Raw genomic sequence first — 14522 nt, forward strand, 5'->3', positions numbered from 1 at the left:
GAGAGAGTTGCATAGGAAAAAAAAAAAAAAGAAGAAAGAATTCTCTAGATCCACAGAGAGGTGCCCTACATGTAAGGAAACTACCTGAGGCCAGGCTAAGAACTACTGGAAGATAAGAAGGAATGGTTGTCACACAGAGCCAGGAATAGTGCCTTTTCCCTCCAGCCAGATTAGAAGATGGCCTAGTGGATAGGATACTGGGTAGTACTCAGAAATGTCTTGTCTCACTAGCGGGGAATAGTTATTAGCCCTAGACCGAACACTACTCTTAGTTTATTTAATAATTCTTAAAGCAACATGTAAAAGGATCAAATTATTTCCAAGTAACTTAACTGCCTCCTAAAACAAAGCTCAAGAATACTTATATCAATACCAAAATATACAGCACCATGAATTGGGGTTATTTTTTCCTAATTTTTCTCAGTTTCTGTTCTGAAAATATGGAGGTTGCACAGTATAATGAAAAAAATATTAGATTGAAAGTCAGGAGAGCTGAGTTCTTGTCTAGTTCTGCCACTAACTTGTCATGTGACCTTTGTCAAATCTCTTCCTTTTTCCTGGCAGTTACCTCAGGGGTAAACTGAGGGATTTGGATCAAACTCTAAAGTTCCTTAAATGCTTAAATTCTGTTGTCTTCAGGCCTTCTGTATTTGTTCAAAGGAATCAAGAACATTAAATGCAGAAAACATTGCTTTATTCTACTTAGTTTAACAGTTTGTTTTACTGTCTGTTCTTATCAGACATGAGGGATTTTCTAATTTTATTTATTATAAAAAATGTAAATAAAGTCAATTAGAAATTTTATATTTTAATTCAAATTTATGTTATTTAATGGACAAATCAAATTATGCATAAATGTTTTAACATCTTTATTGAGGCATATTTTATAGATCATATAATTTACCCGTTTCAAAGGTACAATTCAATGATTTTTGGTAAATTTACCAACTTGTGTGTCCATCACTATATATCAGCTTTCAACTACTTCATAATCCTAATAAAATCCTTCATATTTATTGTTAATCCCCATTCCCCCACCCCAGGCAGCCACTAATCTCCTCTTTATCTCTATATATTTACCTTTTCTGGACATTTAATATAAACAGAATCGTATATGTAGTCTCTTGTATTTGGCTTCTTCCATTTAGTATAATGTTTTTGAGGTTCGCCTGTGCCATAGCATATATCAATAGTTGGTTCTTTTTTATTGCTGGATAATATTCCATTGTGTGCATATATCATATTTTGTCCATTCATCAGTTAATGGACATTCAAGTTGTTTCCCGTTTTTGGCTGTTGTCAGTAGTGCTGCTAATAAGAACAGTCATGCGGGGGCGCCTGGGTGGCACAGCGGTTAAGCGTCTGCCTTCGGCTCAGGGCGTGATCCCGGCGATCTGGGATCGAGCCCCACATCGGGCTCCTCTGCTATGAGCCTGCTTCTTCCTCTCCCACTCCCCCTGCTTGTTCCCTCTCTCGCTGGCTGTCTCTATCTCTGTCAAATAAATAAAATCTTTAAAAAAAAAAAAAAAAAAAAAGAACAGTCATGCGAAGGTCTTTGTATGGATGCGTGTTTTCATTTCTCCTGGATAGATATCTAGGGATGGGATTGCTGGGCCATGTGGTAGACTTATGCTTAATTTTTTTCCAGCTTTACTGAGATACAATTGACATATAACATTGCATATTTAAGGTGTACCATGTGATAATTTGATACACATATATGTTGTGGAATAGCTACAATAAGGTTAGTTAACACCTCCATCACCTCACATAATTACCCGGTTTTTTTGTGTGTGGTGAGAACATTTAAGATCTACTTTCTTAGTTGGGGCGCCTGGGTGGCACAGTCATTAGGCGTCTGCCTTCGGTTCAGGGCGTGATCCTAGCGTTCTGGGATCGAGCCCCGCATCGGGCTCCTCGGCTGGGAGCCTGCTTCTTCCTCTCCCACTCCCCCTGCTTGTGTTCCCTCTCTCGCTGGCTGTCTCTCTCTCTGTCAAATAAATAAAAACAAAATCTTTAAAAAAAAAAAAAGATCTACTTTCTTAGCAACTTTCAAGTCTATAATGTAGGATTGTTAACTACAGTCACATTACTGAGCATTAGATCTCCAGAACTTCTTCATCTTATAACTGGAGTTTGTACCCTCTGACCCACATCTCCCCATCTACCCACTCCACTCCTCAGCTTCTGGCAATGACCATTATACTCTCTTTCTATGAATTAGGCTTTTTTAGATTCTATATATAAGTGAAATCATATACCATTTGTCTTTGTCTAACTTATTTCACTTAGTATAATGCCCTCAAGATCCATCTGTTTTGCCACAAATGACAGGACCATGCGTAACTTTTTAAGAAACTGCTCAACTGTTTTCCCAAATAAGGCTTCCTGTTACTCTACTTTCTTGCCAGTACTTATTGTCTATCTTTTTTATTTATTATTTTAGTGGGTGTGAAATGCTATTTCATTGTGGTTTTAATTTACATTTCCTTTTTTTTTTTTTTTTAATTTTTTAATTTATTTGACAGAGAGAGAAAGAGAGAGCACAAGCCGCGAGAGCAGGAGAGGGAGAAGCAGTCTCCCCGCTGAGCAGGGAGCCTGACACGGGGCTCGATCCCAGGACCTCAGTATCATGACCTGAGCCGAAGGCAGACACTTAACCCACTAAGCCACCCAGGCACCCCTAATTTACATTTCCCGATGGTTAATAGACGTAATACATTGTGTGTTCCTAAATCGAGAGTGGCTGTTTGTTTTACCTCATTCAGATTGCTTTCTTATGATAATTTTTATGATTATCGGCAATAGAGCCTAATTGTCAGTCTCATATATGACTTGCTATCCCCTTCTCTCTCTTTTTTTTTAAAGATTTTATTTATTTATTCGACAGAGATAGAGACAGCCAGCAAGAGAGGGAACACAAGCAGGGGGAGTGGGAGAGGAAGAAGCAGGCTCCCAGCGGAGGAGCCCGATGTGGGGCTCGATCCCACAACGCCGGGATCACACCCTGAGCCGAAGGCAGACGCTTAACCGCTGTGCCACCCAAGCGCCCCTCCCCTTCTCTTTTTAATAGTCTGTACCTCATTCTTAGAAAAAAAGTTTCCTTTTTTTTTTTTAACTTCCATCTCTACAGAATATGATTCTTCTAACTGTAGGATCTCATCATCACTGTCCCTGTCCCCTCATATCTTAAACCTGCCTTGCCACTTTTGCTTTCAAACATACTAGATTCAGTTCAGTCCCTATTAAAATTCCAATGGCATTTTCCACAGAAATAGAAAAAATAATCCTAAACTTTATATGGCACCATAAAAGACCTCAAATAATCAAAGCAGTCCTGAGAAAAAAAGAACAAAAGCAGAGTCCCTGCACCTCCTGATTTCAACTTGCGTTACAAAGCTACTGTAATTAAAGCAATGTAGTGCTGGCATAAAGGCAAACATATAGGCCAGTGGAATAGAATAGAGAGCGCAGAAACTCATGCATATACAGTCAGCTAATTTTTGACAAGAGTGTCAAGAATACACAATGAGGAAAGGATAGTCTCTAATAAACGGTGCTGGGAAAAATGGGTATCCACATGCAAGAGAATGAAAGTGGACCCCTGTCTTAAAGCACTCACAAAAATGAACTCAAAATAGATTGAAGACTTAAATATAAGTCCCTAAATCATAAAACTCCTAGAAGAAAACATAGGGGAAAAGCTTCTTGACATTGGTCTTGGCAGTGATTTCTTTGATAAGGCACTAAGAGCACAGGCAACAAAAGCAAAGCTTCTGCACAGTAAAGGAAATAACAGATTGAGAAGGCAATCTAAATAATAGGAGAAAATATTTGCAAACTCAGTAGCCCCCCCCCCAAAAAATCTTTAATGGGCAGAGGACCTGAAAGGACATTTCTCTAAAGAAGACACACAAATGAGCCAGTAGGTATATGAAAAGATCCTTGATGTAAGTCATCAGAGAAATGCAAATTAAACCACAATTAGATATTACCTCATACCTGTTAATATGGCTATTATTAAAAAAAATAGTAACTCAGGATGTGGAGAAAAGGGGACCCTGGTACACTGTTGACTACCCATATGACCCAGCAATCCCACCTCAAGGAATTGAAAATCAGGAATTGGAAGAGGTACCTGCACTCCTCTGTTCACTGATACATTATTCCCAATAGCTCAGATATGGAAACAACCTCATCAGCAGATACAGGCAAAGAAAATGCAGTAAATACACACAATGGAATATTATTCAGCCTTAAAAAAAAGTCTGCCATTTGCGGTAATGTAGACGGACCTGGAGCAAATTATGTTTAGTGAAATAAGCCAGACACAAAAAGACAAATGCTGTGTGGTCTCACTTAGATGTGTAATCTAAAATAGACTCCATAGAAGCGGGGTGTAGAATGGTTACCAAGGACTGAGTGGGGGGCAGGGAAATAGGGAGTTGTCAGTCAAGGGGTACAAAGTTTCAGTTATGTAAGATGAGTAATTTCTAGAGATCTGTCATGGCATAGTGACTATAGATAACCATAATGTACTATATTACTTACTTGAAATTCTTTTTTTTTTTTTTTAAGATTTTATTTATTTATTTGACAGAGATAGGGACAGCCAGCGAGAGAGGGAACACAAGCAGGGGGAGTGGGAGAGGAAGAAGCAGGCTCCCAGCGGAAGAGCCTGACGTGGGGCTCCATCCCAGAACTCCGGGATCACGCCCTGAGCCAAAGGCAGACGCTTAACGACTGAGCCACCCAGGCGCCCCACTTACTTGAAATTCTTAACACACATGCACACACACATATTATGTGAAGTGATGCATATGTAAATTGGCTTAATTATAACAATTATTTCACAGTGTATCTGTATATCAAATGAAATCATCAAATTGTATACCTTTATACAGAATTTTAAAAATACTTCTAGAAGTGTTCTATTGTTTTCTACATCTTCTACAAATTACCATTCCATTCTCTTGATCCATTATCCAATTTTTAAAAACACTTTTCAGGTGTGCCTGGGTAGCGCAGTCATTAAGCGTCTGCCTTCGGCTCAGGGCATGATCCCAGAGTTCCAGGATCGAGCCCCACATCAGGCTTCTCTGCTGGGAGCCTGCTTCTTCCTCTCCCACTCCCCCTGCTTGTGTTCCCTCTCTCACTGGCTGTCTCTCTCTGTCAAATAAATAAATAAAATCTTTAAAAAAAATAAAAAATAAATAAAAACACTTTTCACTGCCTTCTTGTTATTTCTTTACCTTCTTATTCTCTGCTTAAATGTGTTGCGTTTGTTTCTACCACTTAATTAAAATTTCCTTCTCAGAGATCAACAACAGCCTAGCCACGTCCTACAGCTTTTCTTTGCACGGCATCATTAACCACTCTCTACATATACTTTAAATTTTTTATTTTGGACACAATACTATCCAAGTTTGCCCCTTAATATTCTCATAGCTCCATTCACCTTAGTTGTCTCCTCTTTTTCCTTCCTGTTGTAGATGTTTGATTAGACTGTCTTTGGCTTTTATTCCTGTACTCCATTTTCTTGTCACTTCAGCTTTTATTTTTACCATATGACCCACAAATCTTTCTCACACCTGAACTTCATACAAAGTCTCACACTTACGTAGGGAACATTTTCTTTTCAAATCATAGGTGTTTGGGAAAGTTTATATAATAGCTCATAAAAAGAATGACTGTTTTATATTTGTTTTTAAAAGACCACATTGTTTTATAGTGCACTAAAGCATTATCGTCTTTCAGAGTTTAAGGGGCTAAATAAAATTTAACCAAAAACTGAATTTGGCCTGTACACTAGGGATTTCCTTCTTAGTATTTATTCAAGTACTCTGGGAGGAAAATGTATTGGTTACTCATTTCTTATTTCTTATAGGAGCTGTTCAATTAAATTTTCTCTCTCATGTTTTTCTCTTCCGTTTGAAACCTTTTCCTTGTGCTTGTTTATAGCCTTTACCTGAGGAAATGTTATTCCCAAGAGATAGCATATGTACCAGAACAACACTAGCATCCTTTTTACTAGAATTTAGAAAAATAATTTTTGAACTCAATATTAATATTAATATTCTCCTAAGGTAGTGATTGTATTCATAGACACTAAGATATAATCCTTCCTGCCTTCTCTGGCCTTTATCCCTGAGAAGATTGCCTTTATAGCATGTTCAGATGTTATTTTTCTACTTTTTGAAACTAAACATTGTAACAGTACAAAAATCTTTTTTTTTTTTTTAAGATTTTATTTATTTATTTGACAGAGAGACAGCCAGCGAGAGAGGGAACACAGGCAGGGGGAGTGGGAGAGGAAGAAGCAGGCTCCCAGCGAGGAGCCTGATGTGGGGCTCGATTCCAGGACCCTGGGATCATGCCCTGAGCCGAAGGCAGACGCTTAACGACTGAGCCACCCAGGTGCCCCAACAGTACAAAAATCTTAAGTGTCTTTTAGCATAAATTCAGTGAGGCATTCCTAAAGAATATCTTCCATTTAATTTTATCTTCTCCAATAAAAGATACAGTATTCATTCAACATCTCTGATGTACTGCTCAGGAATTCTGTGAAGCATTTCTATATGCCAGGCATAGTGCTAAATAGCTATAGAGGCTAGGAAGAGCCCTTGTCCCCAAGGACACAGGTGAGTAAAACCAGCAGATATAACAAAGGATTAAGTGTTATGATACAGAATACACTACCTGTCCTTTTTCATTCCACAAGTATTTATGGAGTACCTACTGTGTCCTGGCACTCTGCTTGGCTCTGAGAATTCAGCAGTGAATAAGACAGACCATGTCCCTTTCCTCATGAAGCTTTTAAGTCTCTGTGCAGTTCTCACGAGGCCATATATGAGGGAATTTTGCACTGCTATTTTCTGTACTTGGAATGCTCTATCTTTGCATGACTGACTTCTTTGTTCAAATGTCACCACCTTGGAGAGTTAGCCTTCCTGTCTTATTTCATATTATCCCTCTCTCCCAGTCACTGTCTGGTATACTACCTTGGAGTTCCTGCAAAGCACTTACTATCAGAAACGATATCATTTATGTACTTGCTTATGATCTGTCTCTCCTTTGAGAGCAGGGACTTGCCTGATTTGATCATTACCATATCTCTATGTGTTTGAACAGTGCCTGGCACATTTGGGTACCTAACAAATATTTGCTGAATGGAAGAGTCAGTGACTGGATGCATGGTGCTGGAGAAAGGCATTAGCAAATAAGGTAATTTCAGATAGTGGAAGTCTAGGTAATCAGAGGAGGTATACGGAAGAGGAGAGTTAGGGAAGTCTGATGTCTAGTACTTTAGTACTCCTGACCTTATTCCCACTCCCACTTTATCTCTTCCATTAACCCTTCCTCACAGTGCCTATGCCTGAAGCCCTTAATTTTTGTGATCTCTTGGCCACAGGAGATACTGTTTACATCCTCAAAGTTGAAACTCCTAATATCCTAAAATCTTGCTCAACTGATGACCTCTACTCATGGTTCTTAAGCTTTATTCTTTTCACTAAGGCAAAATGGCAAAATATCCACAGATTTTTCCAAGATGCAAATGGTGTGCAGATATTTTTCTTCCTTATTTTGTGCTCAGCTTGTGTGTCTAAAAACATATGACCTTGTTTCTGATAGAATTTTAAATTTTTTTATTGATATTTTCCGTCTAGTAATCTTGGAATGGATGTCTGGGATTCTGATGAAGATGCAAATCCCCCATCTAATTCTATGGAAGAATCTGGAGATTGGTCACCAAATGAAGACTTTCATGGGTAAAAGTAACATAATTGTAGATGAATATTTTATGAAAGTTTAGATACATGTTAATAATGGTTGAGCAGGGAGAAAAATCCACAGGATTGGCAATCAGGAAGTCTGCATTCAAATCTTGATTCTGCCACTTATAAATTGTAGGTAACATAGAGCCAGTGACATAACCTTTTCAGGCCAGTGCTGTTTAATTTGTAACATAAATCAGTGGACAAGATCAGTTAGCTTTTCTTAAGTCGTATTCTAAGGACATATGAAACTAATATTTTATGAGGTATTAGTAGTTTTACAGGAATAAAAAGTATTAAGTCAAATAAATTTTGGAAATGCAAGCTGTCGTCACCACGAACACCAGCTTATTAAAAGCCCTTAGAATTCCCGAAGTAAAGAAATTTATTAAATTTTATCAAACCCAGCATTTTCCTAACTTAGTCAAGCACAAAACTGCTTTTCCCCCCTGACAGAACAAGCATTAACATGGTATGGGAGACTAATGTTCTCCAAGCTGTTTGGCAAATATTGAACTAGGTAATCTCTATGATCCCTTCAAAATTTAAAATGCTATGATTCTAAGTAATAATTTGTATTTATTCTACCAATATGTCAGAAAGTGGATTAAGGTTATCAAATGGTACTAGAATATCTTCTGTGACTTACGAATCTACATATGTGTGTGTGGGGGGGTATAAATGGAATTAGCATACAACGCAGCATTTGCACTCTTGAGCATTTATCCCAGAGAACTGAAAACTTGTTCACACAGAAATGACATGAATGCTCATAGCAGCTTTATTTATAAAAGTAAAAAACTGGAAATAACCAAAATGTATTATTTATATTGTAAGCTCCATTAATAGTTCTTAGGACTAATTATACAAAAATCAATATATGTCTTTTACTTCTTCTGACATGAAGTCAGTACAATAATCCAGCATGTCATCAGCCATATTTGTAAGATTACTTCTTTAACCTGTCACATAGGTTATGATAAAAGTGATCTGGTTATGACATTCCTCCAAATGAAAAGATGCTGTGGAATGTGTTGTGCTCTAGTTTTTAGGGGAAAAAATTAAAATTTAACACCAACACTTTTGTATGGAAATTTACAAGTTAGTTGCAGGAGAGAGTTTGGGGCTCATCAGCACAAAGGAGAAAAATGAAAATTTGGCACAATTCAGTTCAGAGTACATCACAACGATTTATGTCCTGTTGAGATGAACAAAGGGAAATTTTGCTAATGGCATAGGATTTATCCTTTATTTTTCAAATACTTTGGATTTATAGTGTATTTTCCCCCCAGCAGGACTGGGAAAAGGGCAAGGTTTCTTAATGACCAGCACCCTCGAAATGATGTAGAGATAAAGGATTATGATTATGTCAACAATGGACCTGCCCAGAGACATGGGGATTTTTATAAACACCAGTGCAACGACAGCATGACAGAAGAGAGACATCTGAGAAATTGGGATTTGGGTAACAAAGGACCAGGACCAAGATGTTCATTCTTTGCTAATCACCAGTGTTTTGATGTCTCCCAAGAGGAGACAGATTTCAATAACAAGATACATGGAACCAGACCGAGACCATTTCATGATCACCAGCCTCACAGTGACTGCCATGAACCAGATGCTGGAGATGATTCTGATTTTGTTAGCAAAGTTGCTAGACAAAGGAGACATTCCATTCAGAATCATCAGGCCTATAGTAACTGCTGGGAACAATTTCCAAAAAAAGATTTTGGTTTTATTAACAGAAGCTGGGGACAAAAACGACGACTTTTCTATAACCACCATGAGTACCCACTTCATGGTGATTTTCAGGACCGGTTACTTGTACAAAGTTCTCATTTTTTCAATAGAGGTGGTGGTTTTCAAAGGCAAAAACGTTTCCACCAGGACTGTTTTCATGACGAAATGAACTGTGAAGATGTAGAATACAGCGATGGAGTATCAGAGCACACGCAAGGGTCTCTACATGACCACTCCAACGGTGACTTCTCAGAGAAAATGTTATCTAAAAAATACGTTAAAAGAGGTCATGGACAAAGACTACCACCTTTCCCAAAGTTTCAAAAACAAATGCAGTTAAGAAATTTTGATTTCAACAGTGGAACAGGACCATGGCAAATACCTTCCTGTAACCACCCACCTAACGATCCACAAGAACAGATTCTATCGGAAGACTTGGATTTTGAACAGGAAACATCCTTACAAAGACCACGATCTTTTCGGGACTCCCCACTTCCTGATAACATAAATCCTGATTGGCATTTAGATAAGTGAGTCATTTTGTTTTGCACAGTAAGGAGTAGTACTTGACTCCAACAAAACACACAGACTTCTTTCAAATTAGGTATTTGTAAAAAAGTGGTATAAATTATCACCCAAAGCAAAAATTCAGATTTATTCTTGTATGGATTCAATTTATAATCAAGGTTTATTTCTCATGCTGTGAATTATAAATTTACCTTTATTTCCCAAGATTACAGTAAGTATACAAATTAGATTTAAATGGTTTAACCCTTCACTGTAAGCTAATAGTAAAAAAAAAAAAATCAGATACAGATTTTTCACGGAAATACCATGACTTTTAGATAAGGATTTTTAAAGATATAGTCGATCCTTGAACAACATGGATTTAAGCTGTGTGGGTTCACTTACGTGTGGATGTTTTACAATACGGTACTTTAAGTGTATTTTCTCTAATTTTTGAATAACATTTTCTTTTCTCCAGCTTATTGTAAGAATACAGTATATAACACATATAGCATAGGACCACATGTTAATCAACTGTTTATGTTACCAGTAAGGCTTCTGGTAAACAACAGGCTGTTAGTAGTTAAGTTTTGGGGGAATCAAAAGTTATACAGGCATTTTCAACTACCCAGGAATCGGCACCCCTAACCTCCAAATTGTTCATGGGTCAACTGTATTCCTTTTAGATGTGCTACAAATTTTTTCTTTAATTTTAATGCCAGTATGGTTAACATACAGTGTTAAATTAGTTTCAGGTGTACAACAAAGTGATTCAGCAATTCTATATATTACTCAGTGCCCATCAGGGTAAGTTTAGTACTTTTAATCCCCATCACCGATTTCACTCATCCCCCACCCACCTCCTCTCTGGTAACATCAGTTTGTTTTGTTTTTTTTTTGGTTTGTCTTTTTTTTCTTTCTTCGCTACAAATTATTATTTTTTTTTTAAGATTTATTTATTTGACAGAGACAGCAAGAGAGGGAACACAAGCAAGGGGAGTGTGAGCACTCCCGCTGAGCAGGGAGCTCCATGTGGGGCTCAATCCCAGGACCCTGGGATTATGACCTGAGCCGAAGGCAGACGCTTAACAGCTAAGCCACCCAGGCGCCCCTACAAATTATTTTTTGATATACACACGCCAGTAGTCCTTTCTCTGCCATGCAGTAATTGTCTCTCGGTGCCGTCAGGAGAGCAGGGTCTACAGTGAAACTGAAGTGCAAGACAGGAAGGAGAGAGGGGAACCCTGACATCCGAAAGGGAAAGAACAAGATAAGAAAGGATAGAAAAAGGTATAGAAATAAAAAGCCAAGGGGCGCCTGGGTGGCGCAGTCGTTAAGCATCTGCCTCCGGCTTAGGGTGTGATCCCAGCATTCTGGGATCGAGTCCCACATCAGGCTTCTCTGCTAGGAGCCTGCTTCTTCCTCTCCCACTCCCCCTGCTTGTGTTCCCTCTCTCGCTGGCTGTCTCTAAAATAAATAAATAAATAAATAAATAAATAAATAAATAAATAAAAAGCCAAGCCAGGAAAAGAGAGCAGTGTGCTGGGATAGAGAATAAGACCATAGAAGAGGGAAAATTTTGAGAAAGGAGATGGAGTAGAAAGTTATTATGTGCCTTCCTTTTTAATTCAGAATGTTTCCTCCAGTTGTACAACATTATTCTATACATACCTGGAGAGATGTGAATTTTTACCTGTGGGCTATGGGCTATCCTGGTTTTCTTTAGAAGCTTTTCTTTTTTTCTCTTCTACCTTTTCTCCCAACATCTCACCTGCCTTTGTTTCTCAAATCACAGGGCCTGTGGCACTGAGAGCTGCAGAGGCAGCAGTCAGAGGCAAATACTGATTTAGCCGCGAAACCATCCTTTTCAGTCCTATCCCTGATTGTTACCAGTGACATATCAACACGTTAGAAAACACGCATGTCATGAATCCACGTGTATGCAGGGTTTATATACCACCTCTGCAGATCCCGGCCACTGCCTCTGGAAATGACTGTCACTTCTCCCTTGTGGTTTGGGGATTGCAAGACCAATTAATTAGTTCATCTGCACCTGGGTTACGAGTGGCTACTAGTTGGTACCAGTTAAGCTAGAAATTTGTTTCATTTCCTTTATAATAACTTCACTCTATTCCATGGTTATAAGTCTACACCTAACCCCAGCCCACTGTTTTCCGTTGGACAAGATAAAAGACAAGATTGGTCAATAAAAATCTCTTATTCCCCTTAGGACAGCTTCTCTATTACTGATGATGCTCTGGGTTAGGAGAGTTATAGTATTCAAGAGAGGCCATGTAAAAGAAAAGGTCTTTGTTTGGCTTGCTTTTTCTCCTGTCTTGTCACTCAGGACCAAATTTGGGGTCAGGATTATAAGCATCTTAAGTGAAAGAACAGAAGCTTCAGTATAAAAGGATATTTCATACTGATTTATATTGAACTACTCAATAGAAATCAGATTGGAGTTTTTGTTTTAAATTACCTTGTTTTTCTTAATTTACTAACTTCTTCAGCTATTGACAGGATTAAATTGGCTCAAAGGTATTCTGATCTAATGGAGATACCTATAAGAAAAATTGAGATAGACCAAAAGTGGCCTTGGTTTGAGGGGAAAAAAGGGCAGATGACAGCCAAGACAGGATTCCTCCTGCCCTCTTCCTTTCAACTTACCCACTACTGACAGGCCCAAGTATAATACAGCATATTAGCAACTTGGAGAAGAAGGGACTGTAGTAGGAGAAAAAATAAAGTGTTCTTTACAGACACTATCAAATATTTACATGAAAAATCTGCAATTATCCCACAATTGTATATTTTAGTAGAGGTTAGTTGAAAGATTTTAGGTTTAAACATATATGAAAAGCAAAAATTACAATTTAAAACAGGTGAGTCATTAGCCTTCAGCTTCTCGGTGCCAAATACTCTTAACAGAGACCATCTATAAGTTACATAACCCACTGATTTGCTGCTATACCAAATGATTCTGCTAATCTAACGTCATAATATAAAAAGGAACAGACAAATATAGCTGCTGTGGCCCTAATTCTCTCTGCAGGGTGAAGAGGGGCCTACCTCCTTTCATGTGAGATGCATTCTTCCATGCAGTTAAGGACCCGAGCCCTCTGTTTACTTTTACTGCATTGCAGTAAAAAAAAGGGGATTCTGTCCCCCTTCACCATTTGACTGTTGGTAAAAGGGTACACTCACTTTTTTTTTTAGCACAGTGCCCCCCGTAAAGTTTGAATCCTGCTTTATGATTAGAATTAACACTTGTTTCTGCAACACTGGCAAAATGATGACAAGTGTCGAATGAAGTTCTATAATGGGCACATAGATGTGTATTATCCTACTGTTGTTTATGTTTGAAAACTATAATAATAAAAAATTAAAAATAACTGTTTCTGTTACATTATTAGACTGGTGTATGCAGAAGATAATCGAAGAATACATTCTTCACATGGATTTAACTTCAGGAGACAGAGCAGACTGGCAGCATATTCTTCACAAGAACTTCCATCTTCGTGTGTATTCCAACAAGATGGTTCAGTTGACTATTATGGAGGCAGAAATCCAAGAGATACGGAACAGCACAAAAGGTCATATTTTTGAGCTACTGATTATAATTATAGTATGCCTGTCAGTTGCAGAGCTAGAGAGAGACCATTACGACTTACACTAGAAAAAACTGCAATTACTGCTGAGTAGTTCACTTTAAAAACTGCCCACTACTTATCTATATTTGCCCCCTTTGCATTATTACTGGGCCAAAAATCATCTCAAAATAAAATAAGTTGTATGTCAAAAGGCAACCTATGTTATTATAAAATTAGCCATCTACAGCTTTCAATTTTTCATGAGTTTATAAATATAAGGAAACTATAATGTGGAATATATATAATTATTGCTTTTTCAGAATGGGAAATTTGATTTATTGAGGCTCTATTTTTAGTTATATATGCTAATGAATTGCATTTCTGGTAGCAAACTTTATAAAAAATAATTTCCTTATGGTTTTTTTATTCCTTTTACAAGTAATTATTGTGTGCATATAGCAAGAGATTATAGCTTTCACCTAGTTGGTTAAGCTACAAAATTATAGAGTTCAAAAACCCATCAGAACTAAATTTTTAAGTCAATAACTCTTTATCCCTGGTAGTGACAGGAAAAATCCATCATATATGGACTACAGGAAACAAACTGAGGGTTTCAGAGGGGAGGGGGGTTGGGGGATGGGCTAGCCGGGTAATAGGTATTAAGGAGGGCGTGTATTACAATGAGCGCTGGGTGTTATATGCAAACAATGAAGCATGGAACACTACATCAAAAACTAATGAAGTACCATATGGACTAACATAACATAATAAAAAATAAAAAAATAAAATTTGAATTCCCATGCCAAAAAAAAAAAAAAATTCATCATAGACAGGAATAAGAAAAGACCTGAACTTCATAGCATTTTTAAAGTTTCCACGTAGGCCTGCATTGTGGATCACCTACCAGCTC

At 37.8% G+C, this 14522-nt stretch overlaps 1 protein-coding gene across 6 annotated transcripts in view; it reads right to left on the reverse strand.

Moving 5' to 3' along the window:
- Window positions 1–14522, reverse strand: part of ENTPD1 (ectonucleoside triphosphate diphosphohydrolase 1) — a 148763-nt gene that overhangs the window by 34669 nt on the left and 99572 nt on the right. For 2 of the 6 annotated variants that reach the window (XR_005833152.1, XR_005833147.1), the window contains one exon: window positions 8534–9780. The exons of 1 other annotated variant lie outside the window; for it this stretch is intronic. The gene's annotated coding sequence lies outside the window, so the exon portion shown is untranslated. Of the gene's footprint in view, window positions 1–8533; window positions 9781–12501; window positions 12584–12689; window positions 12747–13427; window positions 13571–14522 lie in introns of those variants that run through there. 3 more of the 6 variants (XR_005833148.1, XR_005833150.1, XR_005833149.1) reach the window with 3 other exon arrangements.

This window comes from Ursus maritimus, unplaced genomic scaffold (assembly GCF_017311325.1).
Source record: "Ursus maritimus isolate PB19 unplaced genomic scaffold, ASM1731132v1 scaffold_7, whole genome shotgun sequence".
NCBI lineage: Eukaryota > Metazoa > Chordata > Mammalia > Carnivora > Ursidae > Ursus > Ursus maritimus.